This window comes from Medicago truncatula, chromosome 3, assembly GCF_003473485.1.
Source record: "Medicago truncatula cultivar Jemalong A17 chromosome 3, MtrunA17r5.0-ANR, whole genome shotgun sequence".
Lineage (NCBI taxonomy): Eukaryota > Viridiplantae > Streptophyta > Magnoliopsida > Fabales > Fabaceae > Medicago > Medicago truncatula.
Window position 1 is genome coordinate 4,490,915 of NC_053044.1, and position 11,266 is coordinate 4,502,180.

The window sequence follows — 11,266 nt, forward strand, 5'->3', positions numbered from 1 at the left end:
TATGCATTTTTTTTTTTTTGTTTTGCTTATATTTGATATCAAAGGAAATATCATGCAACTAAAATAAAAAATAAAAAAAAGAGAAGTGTAGAAAGTTTTTCACTGAATTATAAGACCTCTCCTTGGATATAGAAGAAGAGAATAATTAACTCTCTTGAAAGTAGAAAGCACTAAAAGAAACTTGATGAGGAAACTATTTCCACTCTTTTAAGTTTTTTCTCTCACTTTCAACAAATACAAGCGATGAGAACAACACAAACTCATAGCTCAACTGTTAATTGTGGTTTTAAAAAAAAGTCATAGGAAAGTTTGATTAATTTACACGTGTATTGGTATGTTCGTATAAGTTGGCTTTAAAAACTAAAGTCAGCTTGTTTTAATGGAGAAGGTTTGGCGCCGGCCTGTTGATCTAGAAAGTGTTTGGTGCCTCTTGATTATGATCTAGAGAGGGTTTGGCACGACCTATAGGATAAAAAGTCATTTTGATTTTTAAACGTGTGAAATATTATATTATAATGACGGGAACTATCTTTCTATAAAGCTTCAAGAACATTAATGAATAAAAATAATTTTTTTCTGTTAGATATATTACTGAACAAAATCTAGCAATATATCTATATTTTTGTTCAGTGATATAGGTATATCACTGTTGGGTGATATATTGCTAGAGTGAGTATATATAGGTATATCACCCATCATACTAAGAATTGTTACTAATAGTTAGCGTGTGACGTAAATAATAAGAGAAAGGGACAAAGAATGACACAAGAGATTTATCCTGGTTCATTAAATCCGGTTATTTTCGGTCTCCACACCTCGTGTGAGATTATCCATTATAGTATCCTGCTAACAAAAACTTCTTACCAGCATTGAAAATTGATCACAACAGATCATTCTGTTACACCTTGTATTATCAACCTCAGCAGACTTCTTCAATTCTTTACTTTCGCACAAGAAAGGTTGTTACAATTCTTTCTCAAACTATTGTTACGAATAGACTTAAGAACACAATAAACTTTGTATAATGAGATTTGGTTTGGATCAAATCAATTTCTCAACACATGTTTGAGATTTTAATAATTTTTTTTGAATGAGTATGGTCCAAAAGGTATAATGAGAGAGCTTGGTATTTGTTTGTTTGTGAAGAGCTTGTATGTAGTGATGATTTTTACTAGAGAGAATGTTTGCTTTCAAAATTCTTTATTTGAAGCTTTAAAACCACTTGTATTTATATATGTGGAGTGACTTAGTGATCAAGTGTGAAAAAAGAGTTGTTGGACACATTTTTGCAGCTGTCCAAAGCTTCAATTGGTTTCACTTTTCTTCTTCAACACAACCATAATGTTCTTCTGGATGTTCAACTTGGCTTTGTTGCTATACGTGAGAGGCATACAATTATGATGAGTTGTTGCTTGCTGTGTAGAAGTGACATTGATCAGGTCAGTCTCTTGTTCTTTCATGATGTCATGCTATTTCACATGAGTTTAAAGACCTTTGATGAGATATTCATCCTTTAATAGGCTTTTCTACAAATCGGTCAAAAATTCATAAAGCCCAAGACAATATCTCATATGATTTTCATATCATGCTTTCTTTTTTTTGGTTTCTTGTCTATTGATGTTAATGTTTTATTTGCTTTGAGAATTCAGAATGTTCTTGAAACAGCGACCATAACGTTCTCATGAAACAATTATCACAAAATAAATTAGTAGATAACAAGATGAAATAAATTTAACATGTTTGAGACCATATAATGCCTTTGTTAGTTTAATAACATGATTAGGTTTTTTTGTGTTTTCAAAACCAGGAGGTTGATGAACATAAATTTCCTCATTTAAGAATCCATTTATAAAAGCATTTTTGACATCCATTTAAAATAATTTAGTATTTTTATGAGATGCATATGCAAGAAGAATTCAAATTACATCTAACCTTGCTACCGGGGAACAGTTCCATCGTAATCAATACCTTCTTGTTAATTATATCCTTGTGCTACGAGTCTAGCTTTATTTCTGATGACTTTTCCTTCTTTGTCTAATTTATTTCTAAAAACCCATCTTGTTCCAATGATTGATTGATTTTGAGGTTTAGGAACAAGATTTCATACTTCATTCTTTTCAAATTGAGATAGTTCTTCTTTCATGGCTATTACCCATGATTCTTCACATATTGCCCCTTGTATCTTTTTTGGTTCGATGTGTGAGATCATTGCCATGTTGCCATCAATATTTATAAATGATTGTATTGTTCTTAGCTCATCAGATGTATATCCAATGATTTGCTCAGGAGGATGATCACCAATAGTTTCCAGCTCTTTGGAGGTATTTGTGAGGAAAGCTCTTGATCATTGTTCATGTCTTTTTGAGATATTTCTTCTACATCCTTTGTTAATTACCAGATCATCGAACTCATTAAAGACAACATGCATACTTATTTTCATTGTTTGATTTTTTAGATTGAAAATTTTATAACCTTTAGAATTAGTTGCATATCCTATAAATATTCCTTTGTCTGATTTTGAACAAAACTTTCCTAGATTTTCTTTGTCATTTAAAATATAACAATAACAACCAAAAATGTGAAAATATGAAATGTTAGGTTTTCTATTTTTCCAGAGTTCATATGAGGTTTTGTTCAATTTTTTTTAATTGAATCACGATTTATGATATAGCAAGAAGTATTTATGACTTCTACCTAAAAATATTTTTCTACATTTGATTCATTTATCATTGTTCTTGCCATTTCCTCTAGTGTTCTATTTTTTATTTTAACGACACATTTTGATGTGGGGTTCTTGCACATCAGAAATTGTGTGATGTTCCTTTTTATATCAAAGTATTTGAAAAATGCATTTTGGAAATCTCCTCCATGATCACTTCTTATTGAGATGATTTTTGATTCTTTTTCATTTTGAACTAGTATGCAAAAAGTTTTCAATGCTTCAAATGCTTCATCATTATGTTTTTAAAATAGTACCCACATATATCTGGAAAAAATCATTAACTATAACAAAACCATATTGTTTTCCACTTAAATTGGCGGTTCTAACAGGACCAAATAGGTCTACGTGAAGAAGCTCGAAAGGTCTCTGAGTTGAAACTAAATCTTTTATTTTGAAACAACTTTTGACTTGTTTATCTATTGTACATGCTTCACATATTCTATCTTTTTCAAAATTAATTATTGGAAGTCCTCTTACTAGATCTAGTTTGGAAATTTTTTAAATAGTTTTCGTACTTACATGTTCAGCTCTTTTGTGCTAAATCGATTTGTCTTTTTCAATAGTCATAAAACATGATTCACCTGGAATATCATCTAAGTATAAAAGATATAGATTTTTCTTTCTAGAACCAGTGAAGAATTCTTTTCCTGAGCATGGTGGTTTTACTTCACATATGTTAGGTTTAAAAATAACTTCAAAACCACTATCGCATAATTGACTTATGCTTAGTAGATTGTGTTTTAACCCTTCAACATACGTAACATCCTCAACATACCAGTAGTATCTTTACCTTTAATTTGTGCTTTGTAATTATTTCCAAAGGTACTAGTCCTCCTTCTTTCTTTATGAAGGGGATAACACAATGTTTATCCCCTGTCATGTGTCTTGAACAAAAACTGCCTAAGTACCATGACTTTTTCTTTGCATTTTGAAAAAATTTCTGCATTTTGAGTTAGTGATTCATTAGGTACCCATGAAGATTTGGGTCCTTTGATGTTAGTTTCTTTAATCTCAAGATGTTTAATCTTGAGAAAATAGGTTAGTTCTAGGTGACCCATTCTTTTGCCATATGAACATTCTGCATATTGAAGAAAATGTTCTAGAATTTTCAAATTACAATGTTATGGTTTAGCTTTTAGTATTTTTTTTTTTATTGAAACAATCAGATTCAAGATATCCATCTTTATCACAAAATGAGCATTTCATTTGTTCTTTTCCTAGTATAAAAAAGTTCTCATAGATATTTTATGATTTTTAAAAACATTAAATCCCAAACCAACTTTATCAAACATTCCTATTTTGAACCCATAATTTTTTGAAATGTTTCCATCGATTTTATAAAACATGTGAGATGATTTTCTTTGACTATGGTTTTAAGCATAATGTTTTCATTATTTTTAGAATTTTAAGGAAGTTTATTTTTACCAAAAGCCTTTATTTTTTCGGTTGCTTAAAAATAAGAGTTTTGCAAACTTTGAATGATTTTCTTTTAATCATTATTTAAAGTTTGAAGTTTCTTTTTTTCTTCCTTTAATTTAGAAATTTCATTTTGTAAAAAGTGGCATTTGTTTGTTAGAAAATTCGAGTCAAAGAAATGTCGTAGTTTGTTACACCTAAAGCAAGTTACTTGACTTTTGTCAACCTCCATTAGAATTGGAAAGTATCTTTTTATTTGATCTCTTCTTTTCATCATCCTTTGAATTTTTTTAGAGATGAGTGCTAGTTCATTTGCTACTTCTCCTTGAACGATTTCTTTATCTTCAGTTTCTTTGATTTCTTCACTTTGTGTGGATGTGCTTTCTTGGTCATTTTAAGATGCCTCAAGAGCAATCATCTTCCCATTTTTTATTGGTTTGTCTTCTTGAAGTATTGTTTCATGAGTTTTTGGTAATCCAATAAGATATTCAAGAGCTAAGGTGTTTAGATCTTTAGCTTGAGGGATAGTAGTTGATGAGTCATTTATTACCTATTTCTAGATATTATTTAGTTTAGTTTTAATTAGATTTTAGTTTATTTTATATTAATATTATTTCCTTTTTAAGATAGTTTACTACAAATTGCATTTTATTATATTTCAGGAATGAATATTGGATGAATTGAGTCTTGGAGCAAAAGAAAGGGACTTGGAGCTGATTCGGTACGAAAATACAAAGATTGGAAGACAAAATATGTCTCCCCTAAAGTCAGAAGCTTGGCACGGCCCGTGCTAGCATTGGCACGGCCGTGCCACCCTCCAGAGTCACTTTTGCTGCTTTTGCTTAGATTTTAAGCTACTCTATTTTAGCCCGCAGTTTCTTGTGGAACATTCCAAGTAATGTAATTGCTTAGATTTTAAGTCGAATGTATGCTATAAATAGAGTAGCTATCCATCACAAATATTCATCTTTTCTTGGAATGCAATATGTGACAATTGTCTTTCTAATAAAAGTTCATTTTACTTTCTTGTTATTTACTTTTATGTTTTCTCTCTTCTTCTCCTTGTCTACAATGAACGTCAGTGAGTAGACTTCTCTTGTCTTGGGATTGTTGGATAAGTCTAATGACATAATCCTAATCAAACCAAACTTTAAACCCTAATCTTATGTAACCCTAATTCGTTATCTAAATTCACCGCTTTAACATGGATCAACCATTATCAAACTGTGGAAACGAAAGTGGAGGGTTTGATAATTGTTTATCCATCATCTCAAATATCAATTCATAAAACGAAAGTGGAGCTTTGATATTCGAACAAGTGAATTTAGACAAAGATTGTAAAGGCAGCGAAATAGTCTTTACAATCTTTGAGACATATAGTTTCGATCTTCAAGGGAACTAATAATGATCAAGTCAGCGAAATAGGCTTGGTTGTTAGAGGAACCAAAATCTAATAGTAATCAAGTCAGCGAAATAGGCTTGGTTGCTAGAGGAACAAAAGAGAAACTGTCTTGAGAAATTAGGTCTAACATAAGGTTATAAGTTTAATAGTTTGGTTTGTGAAGGACTTGTCATTAGGATGAACCAATAATTCCGAGGCTTTTATCTTTTCTTTTGTTGTTTTTCTTTTAATTAAAAATACAAACTTTTCTACCTTCTAAACCTTCAGTCTAATTATTATTTAAAGTTAATTGAATTCATAACTCCCTGTCGAAACGATACTCATCTTTTACTACTTCGGTAAGACCGTGCACTTGCGGTTTTATCCCATCAAGTTTTTGGCGCCGCTGCCGGGGAGTTATTGTAATTTGGTTAACTTTTTAATAGTGGTTAGTCTAAAAATATATATATATATATATATATTTATATTTATAAAATATTTTATTTCCTTTTCTTATCTTTTTTATTTTTTTTATTTTTTATTTCTTATATATTTTATTTCCTTTTCTTTTTATTTTTTATATATAAATCTCTCTCTCTCTCTCTCTCCCTTTCTCCTTATTTTATTATTTTATTTTATTTATTTTATTTTTTATTTATTTTATTATTTCTTATCTTTAACCATTCTTATCTCAGGCATGAGTCAAAACTATTATCCTTGGACTCCTTCCCCTGTTTTGCCTCCTTCTTATGGAATATTTGGTCATACTGGTCAACTAGGTAGTGTTGTTAGAAGTCCTGAACAAGTAAACTATGCTCAATATAATCAAGGGTTTGGGAACGATGAATTTTTTCAAACTCCTCAAAATCTTTTTGGACAACAAACAACACCATCCGGTTTTGAAAATAACCAAGGAATCCATCAAAGATCCAACTTGGAACTTTTGCTAGAAAATCTTGTATTAGATAACTCTAGGCATAACAAAGAATTTGAAATCCAAGCTAGAAATTTGAAGGACTCTCTTGATAGGCTTTCCTCAAAAGTAGATTCTCTTTGTACTCACAACAAAATTTTAGAGATTCAAAACCCTCAAGTAGGCCATCAAGTAGCCTCTCCCTCCCAAACCTCCGGAATCCTTCCGAGCCAACCTAAGGCTAACCCAAAGGGTCAACCGAATGATGTTACACTTAGGTATGGTAAACAATTAGAGGACCCCGTTGTGGAAACCAAGACTAATGAAGTTGAGGTAGAGAGTGAAAAGCCACTAAGTGAGAAAGTTGTGATAGAGAGTGAAAAGCCTAACATATCACCACAATATGAACCAAAAATTCATTTCCCACAAGGGTTTGATGAGTCAAAACTAGATGAGCAGTTTAGGAAACTTATTGAAATCATTCAAGACAAATTGCCATCTAGACTTAAGGATCCTGTGAGTTTTTCCAAACCATCTGTCATAGGATCCGAGATTATAGAAAGAGCCATGTGTGATTTGGGGGAGAATGTCAGTTTGATGCCATTATCCCTTTGTGAAAGATTGGGTATAGGATAGAGAAACCCTTTAACCGTCAAGCTAATGACTTTAAACGAGCGCTTCGTGGGAGGCAACCCACGCATTTAATTGCTTTTGTTTTATTTGTTTCTTTTTGTTTTAAGTTATTTTGTAGGTAATTGTCCAAGAATGATTCAAGAAAAATAAAAATTTTGAAGTCCCGGTCTCCAGAACCTTGGCACGGCCCGTGCTCACACTGGCACGGCCGTGCCAGACCTTGCCTCTCCAAAACCAAGCCAAACCCAGGAACTTGGCACAGCCCGTGCCAACCTCAGCACGGCCGTGCCCGACCCCAGGTAAGGTTAAACCTCATTTTTCATCTTCTTCTTCCCTCATTCACCAAACCAAACGTCTCTTATCCTTCCATCTTCTCTCTACAACCTTCATAACCACAAAAACCATTCCAACCACAACCCTTCATTCAAAAAACAACTTTCATCCACCCAATCCAAAAATCATCCAAATTCGTAGCCCCCATTAACCTACCTAAAAAACCACAAATTCATTACCAATTTCCACAACCCAACCCCTAAAACACACTTAAACCTTCTTCCCATCACTAAAACCAACCTCCTCCACCAAAAACATTCACTAAACCCATCCTTCACCAAAACCACACCCAGTCCAATCAAGGTCAAGGCTATGGCTTCCAAAAGAAGTGGAAAAGAAGTTGCAACATCTTCAAGAAGACCTCCCCCAAAGAAGCAAGTACCGGCAAAGAATCATGCATAATATTCAAGGACAACAAGCAAAGGGATAGGTATAAAAATCTCATCTCTAAACCTTTACATCCTTGCAAGTACCCTGATAATTATGACTTGGTTACACTAGGCCTTAGTGACAATGTGTTTAAATTTCTAAGACAATTAGGGTGGGTTGCTATGTTAAGACCTATGCGGGGTTATGAAAATTTCACCTATGAGTTTTTAAGTTCTATCGTTTTTACAAAGGATAGGATGAATTTTGATAACCCTAATCATAGAATCTCTTTCCGGCTTATGAACATTGGTTACGAGATGTCTCTTCAACACTTTTGTGATGAGATGGGCTTCGCTAACGCGGGGTTCATCCACGACTCTTGGGATCAAAGTCTTAAGCTGGTTGACTATCAACCTGCCACCGTTTGGGAACATATCACCGGCCTTAGGCAATTTAACACACGTTCAAACAAAGCTAGCCATATTCACAACCCGGTGCTTAGGTACCTTCAAAGGGTAATGACTTGCACTATTTGGGGTAGGACCGAATTGGGGAACACTAGGACGGATGAACTCTTCATGTCGTGGGCCATGCTTAACAACCACCCCGTTAACACATGCTTTTACTTGCTTGATTACCTTTCCCATGTCGATAATAGGTTTGATAGTAGGGGAGAGATAGTTGTGGGTGGTATCATCACATACATAGCTAGGCAATTGGGAGTGGGTGAGGACCAAGGGATTAACAACATTGAGGGAATCAATAGGCTTTACATAGAGACCCTTATCTTTATGAACTTCATTAAGCCCCGTCCACCCATGTCCTACACACTCAAACTCAATGTGCTTATTTTAATTATACTTTCTAACCCATCTCGGACTAACACCGAGGTGGAAGAAAATTTGTTGTATGTTGTTGATGATCCACAGGTACATGAAGAACACGATAATGAAGGCGAGGAAGGTGCGCAATTGCACCATGATGAGGAGCACCATGACCATGATGCCGGATAAACAAATGAAAATGCAAGATGGGCATGGATGCATACCGAGGCCGAGAGGATAAGCACCAAGCAACTAAGGCAAGGTGTTGAATTTTCGGGACTAAGGAATGATGTCCTAAGGGGCAACCGCATATCCGAAGAAAATAACCAAATGCTTCAGAACATGATGCACCATTTTCACCTCCAAGGTCCTCCCTATAGAACTCAATGAAAAATGTGAGCTTTCCTCTTCCTCTCTTCTCTTACTCCTCCTCCTCCTCCTCCTTCTTCTTCTTCTTCTTCTTCGTCTTCTTCTTCTTCTTCTTTTTTATTTCTCTTATTTTGAATCATTGAGGACAATGCTTCTCCTAAGTGTGGGGGGAGCCTAATAAAGTGTCTTTAGTCGTAGTGTTTCCAAACTCCCTTGAACTTTATTCTTTTGTTCTGTTTTATTGTGAAAGGCATGGTTAAGTAGCTTATTTTTATTGAAAAATATCATGACACAAAATTTTTATTGTCTCCTCTTAATTGGTTAATTCTTGTACATGAAAGTAAACTCTTGTGTTTTAAGTTTTCTTGATATACCCACATCTTGTTTTAACGTGAATAAATTCTCCAATGAGAAAAACACAAAGTTGCTTCCCTTGAGTAAGTGTATGAATAGGTATTTTAAGGAAATGCGTTCTAATTTTAGTGGTACGTTGACCTTTAAAAATTCTCAAAGTAAAAGTAGTATAAGTTAGTATAAGAGAGTTTATAAAAAGCCAAAAAGCCAAATTGATTTCAAGGTTGCATCATTGAATCTAGATTGGGGAAGGGGGTAGGCCCTCCTGTTGAGGCAAAATCCCTAATTAATTTTAAAGATAATAAACTTTAATGATTAAGGATTAAATGGACTTTGATTAATTCCTTGGTATTTAACTTGTGCTCTTGAGTGTTTTCACTAAGACAGGAACAAGGTTTGAATCATACCAAGATGCATAAAATCAAAGGACTTTGAATCCATGAACTAATTCTGAAGTTCAGAAAATTAGTTCAGAATGTTGATCAGAACGTTCTGATGAGAGCTCAGAAGGTTGTTCAGAAGCAACTCTGTTCAGAAGCAACTCTGTTCAGAAGCAACCCAGTTCAGAAGGTTGTTCAGAAGCAACTCTGTTCAGAAGCAACTATGTTCAGAAGGTTGTTCAGAAGCAACTCTGTTCAGAAGCAACCCAGTTCAGAAGGTTGTTCAGAAGCAACTATGTTCAGAAGGTTGTTCAGAAGCAACTCTGTTCAGAAGCAACCCAGTTCAGAAGGTTGTTCAGAAGCAAACAAGTTCAGAAGCAACCTAGTTCAGAAGGTTGTTCAGAAGCAACCAGTTCAGAAGCAACCTAGTTCAGAAGGTTGTTCAGAAGCAACCAGTTCAGAAGCAACCTAGTTCAGAAGGTTGTTCAGAAGCAACCAAGTTCAGAAGGTTGTTCTTATACAAGCCAAGAATCTCAAGAACTGTGATCAAGGTCATGCAAGGCACATGTGACATGAATATATGTCCAGGAAAGTACACTTGCATGGATCAATCAAGCAATAAAGGCATATACAAGGATTATGTCAAAAAGGATATCCAATGTTCATTTAAGACTATGAACATTGATGTACTAGGAATATTTCACAAGGGAATATCATCCTAGATGTTAATAGCACTGCTCTTCATCATTGTTTCACTATTAGGATTTGATTACATCAAATGATAGTCTTACAAATCATCCTAAGTGAAACAGATGGAACATTCTGATGATCAGAATGTTCAAGCTCAGCTCATGCTTACTTTATGAACAGTATAGTAGGTGAAAAGCAAAAAGCAAAAGCAAAGCAAATCTGTCATCTCCAACAAGAGATAGACACGTCTGAGAGTTGGTACTGATCAAGGACAACACAATCTCTCAAAGCATGGGCATGAAGATGCAGAATCCCACTAAATCCTCCTGCACCGGTTCCAAGACAAAATCTGGGAAAGGAACATTCTGATGTATGAAGAAAAGTCCATACATTGGTTATTGTCCAGAAATACATATGAAAAGCATATGCATAGCCCAGAACTTCATGTGTTCATTCATACATGATGAACCCAGATGAAGATCATCATGAACACAACAACATTCTGATGTTCATCAGAGATCAGAATGTTTGCCCAGAATTTCAAGTTAAAGCTTGTGGGACCCAGGACACATGGCATAACACCATTGGACACCCTACAACGGCTATATGAGCCCAAAGACTCTATAAATAGAGGGCTTGGCCTTAGCAAAACTTGCACCATTGCAAAGCATACAAGAAAACAACTTTGATTTTGTTTGAAGCTTTTGCAAACTGAAATTGATCAATCTCTAAGTCCTTCATCAACTTAGTGCAAATCAATACTCTTGTTATCTGAAGGATAACCTCTTCTTCTTCTTCCACTGTTTGTTTTACAAACATCCAACTTCCACACAAATTGTAACAAAGTCTCATCTAGCTTTTAGAGGTCCTAAAGTGTTAGGT